General features: G+C 45.0%; 1 protein-coding gene across 2 annotated transcripts in view; it reads right to left on the bottom strand.

Annotated features, from left to right (window-relative positions):
- Window positions 1-11658, bottom strand: part of tmc6 (transmembrane channel like 6) — a 78251-nt gene extending 66593 nt beyond the window's left edge. Inside the window, exon 1 of one of the 2 annotated variants that reach the window (XM_033044313.1) lies at window positions 11525-11658. The gene's annotated coding sequence lies outside the window, so the exon portion shown is untranslated. The remainder of the gene's footprint in view (window positions 1-11524) is intronic. The other variant, XM_033044316.1, reaches the window with a different exon arrangement.
- Between the last annotated feature and the right edge of the window lie 1605 nt (window positions 11659-13263).

The raw sequence follows: 13263 nt of genomic DNA, 5'->3' as shown, positions 1-13263 counted from the left end.
CATATGCACTTGGTTTATTTTCTCTTTGTGTTACCTGTTGTATTTATCTATGGTTTGATTTAACTCATAACTTGCCTGGACAGCACCCAGAACAACGTTTATCACTGCATCCCGGCAAAAGTGCCAACAATAAACCAGTACCAATAAACTGAGTATTTTAATCCCATTAGACAGGGAACATAACTGTTGTGATTTTAATGACATTTATGGACCTGTCCAACTTAGGCGATTTTTTAGGCAACTAGTTTGTTGCCACATGTTCGCCGGTGGTCGCCGGAGGTAGTCTCCTCAATCGTGCAAAAAGTCGTAACGTCTTTCTGGTCGCCGCTAAATTTTCGACATGTTTTTTGGCAACAATGGGTTTAACGCCTATGAGCGTCGCTTGACTTCTCCTGACGTAAATGCCGTTTTAGGTTGCCGCCAGGATGATTTAGGTTGTCGCTGGTTTTTCGGCGACCTGCTACGACTATGACAGTCTCCGGCAGTTGCCTAAAAAAAAAAAAATCACCAAGTGGGACAAGCCCATAACTGCACCAACTGCTGAAACATTCAAAAGGAATCTAGTGAAAACTAAAAACGCATATGCATAATAAATACCTACTGGAGATGAATGCAAGAATTGATTTTTTAAAAGGATCTGTAAACATAAAAGTGTTAGCTTTATGAAGGCCATGTACAAGTATAATGGTTCGAGCATAAAGAAGATCTATCTCACCCACATCAGCTCGCTGCTAAAGCAACTCTCATTCTACCCACTGCCCCTTTCTTTGTAGGCATGTAAACTTTTCCTCGCCACATATTTATCTAGTTCCTTCTTGTAAACCGCAATGAGTCGATCTCCATGTCTACAGGAAACACACTCCAGATGACAACCACATGCTGTGTAAAATAAATTTTCCCCGTGTCACTCTTCATTTACTTTCCTGTTATTTTATTCCTGCGAGCTTCATTTCTCAACCCCTCCACCAAAAGGTAGTCTCCCACTATCCATTCTGTCTAGACTCTTCATTATTTTATATACCGTATTTCCTGGTAATGAAGACGCAATTTTTCACCCCAAAATAAGGCACGAAAATCTACCTGCGTCTTGGAGGCCGAAGGTTAGGTTGTTAGCCAAGAAAGATAGACTTGGCTATCCCTCAGTACAGCAACATCAAGAACGATGTTGCTGTACTGAGGGGATAGCCGAGTCTATCCCTCTTTGCTGGCAGCTGATGGGAAGCGGCGGTAAAGTGGGAAGCGGCTGTAAAAGGACTGCGCCGCTGGGGGGGGGGAAAGAGTTCCTTTCACAGCGTGTGGGGAGTCTGGCTAGGGTTAAAGTTGCGGGGAGGGCAGGAGAGTTGAGAAGGAGGGGGTCGGGGAACATGCCTGCAACTCACTCACTCACCGCTGCCACGGCGCTCCGGGCGTGGAGCCAGCGCATTATGGCCGGGGAGAGAAGTAACTCGTGTAGCTCAAAATAGAGTGTGACTTGTAAATTGCCTTTTCAAGTTATTGTCGTCAAGTTTTTCAATTGCTTTCCAAGCTTGGTTTGTGAAGGTCAGGCTGCTATTCATTGATTACAGCTCGGCATTTAACACAATCATCCCCTCCAAACTGGTTACCAAACTCGCTGAACTGGGTCTCTGCGCATCCCTCTGCAACTGGATCCTTGACTTCCTCGTCCACAGACCACAGTCTGTTCGTATTGGTGGAAATGTGTCAGCCTCAATAACAATCAGCACGGGAGCACCTCAAGGCTGCGTGCTCAGCCCCCTGCTGTACTCACTCTATACCCATGACTGCGTAGCGAACCACAGTGCGAACTCCATCATCAAGTTCGCTGACGACACCACTATTGTGGGGCGTATCACTGATGGGGATGAGTCAGAGTACAGAAGAGAGATCGAACAACTGTCCATATGGTGCCAGCGCAATAACCTGGCCCTCAACACCAGCAAAACCAAGGAACTGATTGTGGACTTTGGAGGGAGTAGGAGGGGGACCCAAAGCCCCATTTATATCAACGGGTCGATGGTTGAAAGGGTCAAGAGCTTCAAATTCCTGGGCGTGCACATCTCTGAAGATCTTTCCTGGTCCGAGAACACTAATGCAATCATCAAAAAAGCACATCAGCGCCTCTACTTCCTGAGAAGATTACGGAGAGTCGGATTGTCAAGGAAGACTCTCTCTAAATTCTACAGGTGCACAGATGAGAGCATGCTGACCGGTTGCATCGTGGCTTGGTTCGGCAATTTGAGCGCCCTGGAGAGGAAAAGACTACAAAAAGTAGTAAACACTGCCCAGTCCATCATCGGCTCTGACCATCCTTCCATCGAGGGGATTTATCGCAGTCGCTGCCTCAAAAAGGCTGGCAGTATCATCAAAGACCCACACCATCCTGGCCACACACTCATCTCCCTGCTACCTTCAGGTAGAAGGTACAGGAGCCTGAAGACTGCAACAACCAGGTTCAGGAATAGCTACTTCCCCTCAGCCATCAGGCTATTAAACCTGGCTCGGACAAAACTCTGATTATTAGCAACCACTTTCTGTTATTTGCACTATCAGTTTATTTATTCATGTGTGTATATATTTATATCATGGTATATGGACACATTTATCTGTTTTGTAGTAAATGCCTACTATTTTCTGTGTGCTTAAGCAAAGCAAGAATTTCATTGTCCTATACAGGGACACATGACAATAAACTCACTCACTTGAACAGCTACATCCGAAACCGCAAGAAATTGCAATGAATTGTGGACGCAGCCCAGGCCATCACAGAAACCAACCTCCCTTCCATTGACTTCATTTATACCTCACATTGCTTCGGCAAGGCCAGCAGCATAATCAAGAACGAGTCGCACACTGGCCTCTGCCTGGTCTCCTCTCTCCCATCAAGACAAAAGGTATAGGTGTAAAAAGGCACACTTCCAGTTTCAGGGGCGGTTTCTACCCAGCATTCTACCTACGCCTTGAGTATTCTAGAAATGCGCTATATAAATCCCATCCATTATTATTATTATTATCCTACCAAAACTAGAGAGCAATCCTGAACTACTATCCACCTCAATGGTGACACTCGGACTATCTTTGATCAGACATTAATGGCTTTACCTTGCACTAAACGTTATTCCCTTATAATGTAACCATACACTGTAAATGACTCGATTGTTATCATGTATTGTCTTTCCACTGACTAGTGAGCACGCAACAAAAGCTTTTCACTGTACCTCAGTACACGTGACAATGAACTAAACTGAAGTTGCCTCACCATTTTCAATGACTTGTGTGGACATCTTCCCAGATCCTTCTGCTCCTTCACCCTTTTGAGAACAATATCCTTTATTCTATTTGCATTACGCAGGTTGGAATAGAGTTCCCTGCTCTGCTCACTGTTGGGTATAAAGTGTGTAAGGGGACTGAGGAACTCGGCTGAGGGCGTATCAGGTTCTCCACAGATACTGCCTGACTTGCAATTATAGCATCTTCTTTCTCTCTTGTGCTAATTCATCTTCTCACCCTCATGCTGTGTAAAATAAAAGGCTGCAGCATCTTCTCACCCTCATGCTGTGTAAAATAAAAGGCTGCAGCATCTTCGCACACCACTTGTAAATACCTTCTCATTTTCTTGATTAGTAATGGTGTCAGGTGTTATGGGGAGAAGGCAGGAAAATGGATTGAGAGGGAAAGATATATCAGCCATGATTGAATGGTGGAGTAAACTTGATGGGCCGAATGGCCTAATTCTGCTCCTATAATTTATGAACTCAACCTGCACCATTAGCACTGGTTGTCATTCAGGCTATCGTAGTCTCCAACATATATAGTATCTCTTTGCCTCCAACTAGAAACATGTTTGATATCTAATCTTTCCTCAGACTGGTTAAAGGTCATCCAGTTAAAAGTTCCAGTTAAAGGCCTAAAAAGCAAACTGTTTCTTTCATCACAGTCGATGCCCGACTTACTGAGTTAAAAAAAAAATAAGATTTTTGGTTTTGACTTAGTGCTGCAATAGTCCTGCTGGTGGTTGCTCATTCAAAGAGACAGGGATTGTTAAAAATACCAATGTTCTTATTAAAACCCAAGCTGCACTTTCAGGATAGGAAACAAAACAGATAAAATTCTGGGATATTAACGTTGATGTCCTTCAACCTTGGTTTACTGCACCATTATATACAAAGAAACCATAAGACATAGTAACAGAATTAGATTTCATGGATGCTGCTTGACCCACTGAGTTCCTTCAGTGCTTTGTGTTTTGCTCACCAGACATTGGTTATCTCCAGGCCCTGTGGGGTGATTGACCATGAGAAAGTCCCTTGACATCAAAGGAATAGTATGCCAGCGAGCTTCCTCTATACCGTCAATACAGATTATATGATGTTTGCATGCAGTTGCAACATTGTTCACAATTCTTCAAATGTTTCTAAGATCTGTTACTTTCCCTCCGTTTGTTTTGTTTTGAACAATAAATACTGCTTAGTCTTAAAAACGTATTGGACTGTGGTATAATACACTCACACACAGTAAATCAGTTACAGCACACATTGCCAGATAGCAAGGATAGAATATTGGTTTTGGCTGCCTCTGCTAACTGAATTACTACAGCCCACAAGTAGTTTATGATGACACAAAGCCAGCATTAACCGAGATGCATTCTTTAAGTTGCTATTTCAGAACCCGAGTTTCGCCTTAAATAAAGTGCAAACTTTTCTGTGAATGAACACGTGGATTTATTTTTATACAATGGCATTATAATCATAAACAAGTGCAAGAAAAGGCTTTATTGCCCACCAAGCTGCCTTTATTGCCCACCAAGCTGCCAGTCAAAACAATCTTTCCCAGGTGCAATCTTGGTGGTGAGAAAACCCAATCTGAACAGGATTAATTAAAGCAAGCCGGCGCTGATCTCCAGTTGCCAAATACTTTAACTTGCACTCCCATTCACACACTCACCTTTTTGTCAGTTGGAGGAAGAGCACCTCATATTCATTTGGGCAGTTTACATCCCAGTGGTATGAATTTTGACTTCTCTAACTTCAAGTATCTCTGGCTTTCCCTCTCTCTGCATCCCTCCCCCCTTCTCAGTTCTCAGACTAGTCTGACTGTCCTCGTTTACATGTTATCTATTTGCTTTGTTGTTACCTTCTCCTGGTTAACAGATCTTTTCTACATTTTCCTTAATCTCCATCCCCATTGTCTCATTTTCACACCTTGTACTTCCTTATCTCTGCATCTCCCCCTCCCCCGACCTGAAGAAGGGTCTCAATCCAGAGATCTCTCCAGAGATGCAGCCTGTCCCACTGAGTTACTCCAGCCATTTGTGTCTATCTGTGGATAAAGACAATGCAGATACAAGGAACTGCAGGTGCAAGTTTTTTTTTAAGTCACAAAGTGCTGGAGTAACTCAGAGGGTCAGGCAGCATCACTGGAGAACATCGATAGGTGACATTTCAGGTCGAGAGACCCATTCGGATGAGTTCAGGAAAACATTACGAGAATGGCTTTGGGACAATGGACGTTTTATTGTCATATGTATGAGGCACAGACACAATGAAAATCTTCCTTGCACTAGTATCCTAGGCATATAGACCCTGGCAACAGACAAAAATTACACTCAAATTACACTTCATAGTGTTTTATCACCAAGGTAGGATTAGAGTTGTATCAAGTTGTTTGAAGATCCCGACAGCTGTAGGAAAGCAGCAGTTCGTGAACCTGGTGGTGTGGGTCTTCAGAATTCTGTACCTCCTGCCCGATGGCAGCAGCAAAACGGAAGGCATGGCCCAAATTGTAGGGATTCTTGATGATAGATATCATCTTCAAGAAGCAGTCTCTCATGTATATGTTTTTGATGGTGTGGAGGGCTGTGCCTGTGATGGACTAGGCTGATTTATGATTTTAGTTTATTTTTCTGCCTTTCCCCATAACCCACATTTCCCTAACTGATGAGAAATCTATGTTTTATCCTTAAATATACATAATTACTCTGCTCCCACAGCTTTTTGTGGCAAACTGATCCAAAGACTCAATTGTCAAGCGAAGTAACCCTTCCTTGTAAATACACAAAGTGCTGGAGTAACTCAGCGGGTCAGGTAGCATCTCTGGGGGGAAAGGGTTGGGTGATGTTATCGGGTCAGGACCCTTCTTCCTTGACAATCCTTCCTTGTCTCAGTTTAAAATGGGTGACCCTGACTCCAAGACCATGCCCTCTGGTTCTGGGCTCTCCCATGAAAGGGAACCTCTCCCAGCATAGAGCCAGCTGGTTCCTAAAGAATCTTCTGTTTAAGATCAATTCTCAGTTATCCAAACCCCAAAGATGAGATCCACCCTGATTAAGTTATCCCTGGTCACTCCTTCCTGCCTGTTAGTCAATCTCCCATCCATGTCAATATGCCACCTTCAACATCAGACTCTTATCTCACGACGCAACATTTTGTGAGGCACATTGTCAACCATGTATTGGAAATCCAAATACTACTGATTCCCCACTAGTATTTCCTCAAAAACACGAATGTCAGATTCAACTTCCCCATCATAAAGCCACACTGACTACTCGATTGAATTATGATTTTCCAAATTTGCAACAATTACTTCCTTAATAATTGCTGCCCCTAGCATCTCCCCCCCCCCCCCCCCCCCCCCACACAAGAGATTTTAAGCTGATGTATTATTGGAACAAGGTACAGACACAATGGGCCGAATGACCTCATTTGCTGCAACAATCCTATGGAATAAAAATGTGATGCCATTATTCCAGGTTTTCAGTCAATGTTTAAGGATTAAAAAGTTTAAGGATAATGAAGCCACATAAAGCCATCCATTTAGTCAGCAGAAAGTAGAAATTGCTTTACAAAGTATTATACTTGTAAAACAAAAGTGGCTGGAGAACCATTAAGGACTGTACACATCCAACACAAAAAATGTCAATAGAATTGACTTGAATCACTATGTAAATTTCTAAATAACACAGCCAAATGCAATGACTCTGATTCCGCTAAAATAGTGACAATGACAATTTTATGACATTTTTTTTTTACCATAACGATAGCTCTAGGATCAGTACATTTTGAACAAGAAAACAGTATTATGATTATCTACTCCCTTCTAACACAAAAATGCATCCATTCTAACATCATTCTTTTATATCTAATGATCTATCTATTCAAGGACCAACAACATCCTGGCCACACACCCATCTTTCCGCTGCCATCAGGTAGAAGGTACAGGAGCCTGAAATCTGCAACATCCAGGTTCAGGAACAGCTACTTCCCCACAGCCATCAGACTATTAAGCACAACTTCAAACAAACCATGAACTATAACAGCCTATTGCACTGTGTGTGTGTGTGTGTGTGTGTGCGCGTGTGCGTGTGCGTGTGCCTCTGTGTCTGTATATATGCCATGGTATATGGTCACACTGATCTGATCTGTACCTAAAATATTCTGTCGTGCTGCAGCAAGCAAGAATTTGGAAAGTGGTGAAATCATTGGACAAAGTCAGCATGTGACCCCACTTTTTAAGAAGGGAGGGAGAGAGAAAACAGGGGATTACAGACCAGTTAGTCTAACATCGGTAGTGGGGAAACTGCTAGAGTCAGTTATTAAAGATGGGATAGCAGCACATTTGGAAAGTGGTGAAATCATTGGACAAAGTCAGCATGGATTTACAAAAGGTAAATCATGTCTGACGAATCTTATAGAATTTTTCGAGGATGTAACTAGTAGCGTGGATAGGGGAGAACCAGTGGATAAGGTGTATCTGGACTTCCAGAAGGCTTTCGACAAGGTCCCACATAAGAGATTAGTATACAAACTTAAAGCACACGCCGTTCCTAGTGGCGGCGCGGCTCTGGCTGCAGCGGCTCTCCGGCAGTCCTGTTTGTTTTGTGTTTTTTGTGTTGTTTATTTTCGTTTTGGTTAGTCTAGTTTTGGTTTTTAGTTTCTGTTTTGGGGGGGGGGGGGGGGGGTGAAACGGGGCTTGCTGTCTCTCCCTGCGGGGGAATGCGACTTTTTGTCGTATTCCCCTTCTCTGCCTCCGTCTGCGCTGAGGCCTAATGGCGGAGCTGGCGACCTCGAGGCTCAGGAGGCAGAGCCCGCCAGGACTCGCACTGAGCTCGCTCTCGTGAGGACGGCCCGGCTCGGGGCTGGAACAGGGCTTCCGTGAGGGGCTGTGACGCTCCCGTGAGGACGGCCGGCCCGAGGAAGGAACGGTGCTCCCGTCGGACTGGCCGAGCTCGGGGAGGTACGGCGTTCCCAGCCCGAGGGAGGAGCGGCGCCCGGTCGGGGTGGCCCAGCCCGAGGGAGGAGCGGCGCCCGGTCGGGGCGGCCCAGCCCGAGGGAGGAGCGGCGCCCGGTCGGGGCGGCCCAGCCCGAGGGAGGAGCGGCGCCCAGTCAGGGGCGGCCTGGCGCGAGGCTGAGACTGGTGGCAATACTCAGCGTGCGGGCGATCCGGCTCGGGGCTGGAACGGTGCTCCGGTGGCTTGGACGGGTTCTGGCGGTGGACCTGAGTCCGGGGTTCGGCCGAGGGCCAGCGGCTGCGTCAGCAGGACTGGTGGGCGGCAGCTTCGACCACCCCGGGCCGCGGTGTTTGAGCCGCGGGACAGTTTTTAACATCGCCCGGGGGGTATCGCCTCAGCGCAGAGGGAGAAGAGGAGGGAAGAGACTGGAGACCTAAGACTTTTGCCTCCATCACAGTGAGGAGATGTTGGGTGGACTCACTGTGGTGGATGTTAATATGTGTTTATTGTTGTTTTTTATTGTATTGTATTGTATGTATGACTGCTTCAATTTCGTTCAGACTTCGGTCTGAATGACATTAAAGGTTATCTTATCTTATCTTATCTTATTGGGGATTCAGTATTGATGTGGATAGAGAACTGGCTGGCAAACAGGAAGCAAAGAGTAGGAGTAAAAGGGTCCTTTTCACAATGGCAGGCAGTGACTAGTGGGGTACCGCAAGGCTCAGTGCTGGGACCCCAGCTATTTACAATATATATTAATGATCTGGATGAGAGAATTGAAGGCAATATCTCCAAGTTTGCAGATGACACTAAGCTGGGGGGCAGTGTTAGCTGTGAGGAGGATGCTAGGAGACTGCAAGGTGACTTGGATAGGCTGGGTGAGTGGGCAAATGTTTGGCAGATGCAGTATAATGTGGATAAATGTGAGGTTATCCATTTTGGTGGCAAAAACAGGAAAGCAGACTATTATCTAAATGGTGGCCGACTACAAAAAGGGGAGATGCAGCGAGACCTGGGTGTCATGGTACACCAGTCATTGAAAGTAGGCATGCAGGTGCAGCAGGCAGTGAAGAAAGCGAATGGTATGTTAGCTTTCATAGCAAAAGGATTTGAGTATAGGAGCAGGGACGTTCTACTGCAGTTGTACAGGGTCTTGGTGAGACCACACCTGGAGTATTGCGTACAGTTTTGGTCTCCAAATCTGAGGAAGGACATTATTGCCATAGAGGGAGTGCAGAGAAGGTTCACCAGACTGATTCCTGGGATGTCAGGACTGTCTTATGAAGAAAGACTGGATAGACTTGGTTTATACTCTCTAGAATTTAGGAGATTGAGAGGGGATCTTATAGAAACTTATAAAATTCTTAAGGGGTTGGACAGGCTAGATGCAGGAAGATTGCTCCCGATGTTGGGGAAGTCCAGGACAAGGGGTCACAGCTTAAGGATAAGGGGGAAATCCTTTAAAACCGAGATGAGAAAAACTTTTTTCACACAGAGAGTGGTGAATCTCTGGAACTCTCTGCCACAGAGGGTAGTCGAGGCCAGTTCATTGGCTATATTTAAGAGTGAGTTAGATGTGGCCCTTGTGGCTAAGGGGATCAGAGGGTATGGAGAGAAGGCAGGTACGGGATACTGAGTTGGATGATCAGCCATGATCATATTGAATGGCGTTGCAGGCTCGAAGGGCCGAATGGCCTACTCCTGCACCTAATTTCTATGTTTCTATGTATGTTTCATTGTTATATCTGGGACATATGACAATAAACTCTCTTGACTCTAAACGCATATCACATTTTGTTCCAAAAACGTATTCGTTCCTGGTCTGTGTGTGTGCACTGAAAGTTGACAAACAAGTCAATGCTGTGGTAAAAGCTAGCTTCTTTCAGCTTCGGACGATAGCTAAAATTAAACAATTCCTCCACTTTGATGACCTCGAAAAGATCATCCACACATTTATCTCCTCCCGCCTAGATTACTGCAACTCTCTTTACACTGGCATCAACCAATTTTCCCTGTCCCGCCTGCAAATGGTCCAAAACGCCGCAGCGAGACTCCCGACGGGCACCCGAAAAATGGACCACATCACCCCGATCCTGGCCTCTCTCCACTGGCTCCCTGTGCGGTTCCGTATACATTTCAAGACCCTCCTCTATGTCTACAAAGCCCTCAATGGGCTTCCCCCCCCTCCTACATTAAAAGTCTTCTCACCCACCGCTCCACCTCCAGGTCCCTCAGATTGGCCGACTTGGGGCTGCTGAATCTAGGCATAAGCTTAGGGGCGACCGCGCCTTTGCGGTTGCAGCTCCTAGACTGTGGAACAGCATCCCCCTTCCCATCAGAACTGCCCCCTCCACCTTTAAGTCAAGACTAAAATCTTATCTATACTCCCAAGCCTTTCCTGACGTCCACTGAACGAGGGCTATATGTATATAGTTTATTTGTTTATACTATTCTTATAACAAATGTAAAGCACTTTGGCCAACGAGAGTTGTTTTTTTAAATGTGCTATATAAATAAATGTGACTTGACTTGGTCTGTGTACATATCTCTTCCGTTTACACAACAAAACCAAAATTAATGACAACAGCGTTCTCGCTAAAAAAACAAACATACCCCTGATGTACCAATTATGCCGATAATATGCCTATTAACACCTCCCCTGAAGCACCATATATCAAGCAGTTAGTTCTTGGCATGAAAGCATGAAATTAACTACGTTTGAGGTTTAGTGTCCCCAGGAAGTACAGTACATTGTTGATTTTCTTGCACCCCACCTGGTGACAGGTCAAGACTGTACTGACAGAAGACCCAATCGGTACTGCAATTATTAAAGTTTCAACTATTTCCGATTTTTTTTTGGCAAACAAAACTAACAAAGCCGTCACCCTGAACGTACGTAAATTCAAAAAATATTTTAATCATTCTGCATTCATCGAGCACATCCAATTGCTTCTGATTAGGCTTTAAACCACGCTCTCCACTCAGTTACAAGTTTAATTAATCAAAAAACTTTATTTTGCTTTTAAAGTAATGAAAATCACATTACCCAATTAAAAAAAAACCCCCACAAACTTTAAAAGAGACAGCATTGTAACGCGTGGGGTTGGGGACGAAACAAGAAGAACCGATGATCGAAGGCCGGTGGCAACAAGCTTGGAAGAAGCCGAGGGGAACCGCGGCCAAACACTCGAGACGGGGTGAAAGAACTTCTTTCACGTCCTGAGCCCGCCAAGAACCGCGCGAGGTCTCCCACCCCCTTCCCCCTTCACCTACATTATTTTAGTCGGCTGTTTCTACCTGATGGGCTGAACTGGAGGGCAGGAGAGGGAACCTTTTGTATCCCTCGCTGGAACGCTGATTGTTGTTGCTGCTACTTTGTTGCACTGTCCGTACTCCTCGCACCTGCTCCCCGAAGGGCGGCGCTCTGCGGCAGCCCGCACTGGCCGCTGGGAGATGTAGTCTTAGGCCACTCACCAACACACCATTTCAAGAGTTGGACTAATCTTTATTGTTTACGTTTCCTGCTGACAGGAAAGCAACAAATCCCAATCTGATACTGAAGAAGGTTAATGTGTAGGAAGGAACTGCAGATGCTGGTTTACACCGAAGATAGACACAAAATGTTGGAGTAACTCAGCGGGATAGACAGGATCTCTGCAGAAAGGGAATAGGTTAGGTTTCTTCGGACTGAGTGTCAGGCTGAGAGAGAAGCTAGAGGAAGGATCTCAACCCAAAGCTTCACCTACTCCTCTTTTCAAGAGATCCTGCCTGTCCTGCTGAGTTACTCCAACAGTTTGTGTCTATCCAAAAGTCAAGTCAGGAGTGTTTTATTGTCGGGATGGAACTGCTGATGCTGATCTGCACCAAAGATAGACACAAAATGCTGGAGTAACTCTGCAGGACAGGCAGCATCTCTGGAGAGAAGGAATGGGTGATCTTTCAGATCGAAACCCTTCTTCAGACTGATTTAAATTCAGATGTCTCACATCATCTAAAAGGCTCAACCGTCTTCAGCTAAATAGATACAAATGGCTCGAAAGAGTGCAGGGAAGATTTACCAGGATGTTTCCAGGACTTGAGGAGCCTGGTGAGGGGAAAGTTGAGTAGGCTAGGACTTTATTCCTTGGAGCACAGGAGGATGAGGGGTGATCTTATAAAGGTGTATAAATTTACGTGGGGAATAGACAGCACGGACGTTTTTTTACCCAGAGTAAGGGAATCAAGATCCAGAAGACATAGGTTTTGGGGGAGAGGGGCAAGATGTAAAAGGAATCTGAGGTGCAATTTGTTTCATTCATAGGTTGGTGGGTATGTGGAATGAGCTGCCAGAGGAGATTGTTGAAGCAGGTACTATAACAGCATTTGAAAGGCACTTGGACAGGTACATGGATAGAAATGGCTTAGTGGGATATGGGCCAAACATGGGCAAATGGGACTTGCTTAGCTGGGGCATCTTGGCTGGCTTGGATGAGGTGGGTTGAAGGGTCTGCTTCCATCCTGTATGACTCTGTAACTTTAAATGTGGGCCCTCTGTACCACAATGGCTTTTTATTTATAAATGTGGCAAGGCACTAAGATTTTAACGTAAAGCTAAATAAACAGATTTTTTTCTGCAGGAAACCAACATTGCTTACCACAAGACACTTGGAAAACCCCAAACTTGTTACGTTTAAGACACAGCAATAAAACCTGCGTCATACCGTTTCAATCTTCCGATGAATCAGCACGGTACAGTCATTTTAATTTTCCACAAAAAGATAAAAAGAACATATGCCATAAGCTATATCTTTTCATAGGTTTAGAGTAATTAAAATCATGGCATTTACAAATTGGATCACCTTCATATCCACACATGCATGTATTCCAAAACTTCAGCCCAAAAATTGGATCACTGGTTCTTCAGTGACCTGGAATAAGGATGTGAATCGGAAATCTTTGAACCAGTATAGCCCATACATTTTCATGAATTTAGTTTCTCAAATCTCCTTTCCCTTAGGAGCTGACAAAGCCATAGTCCCCAATACAGTCAAGGCAAC

This window comes from Amblyraja radiata, chromosome 26 (genome assembly GCF_010909765.2).
Source record: "Amblyraja radiata isolate CabotCenter1 chromosome 26, sAmbRad1.1.pri, whole genome shotgun sequence".
NCBI classification, from domain to species: Eukaryota; Metazoa; Chordata; class Chondrichthyes; order Rajiformes; family Rajidae; genus Amblyraja; species Amblyraja radiata.
Note: the sequence above shows the minus strand (reverse complement) of the source record. Positions and strands in the feature narration are given on the sequence as shown.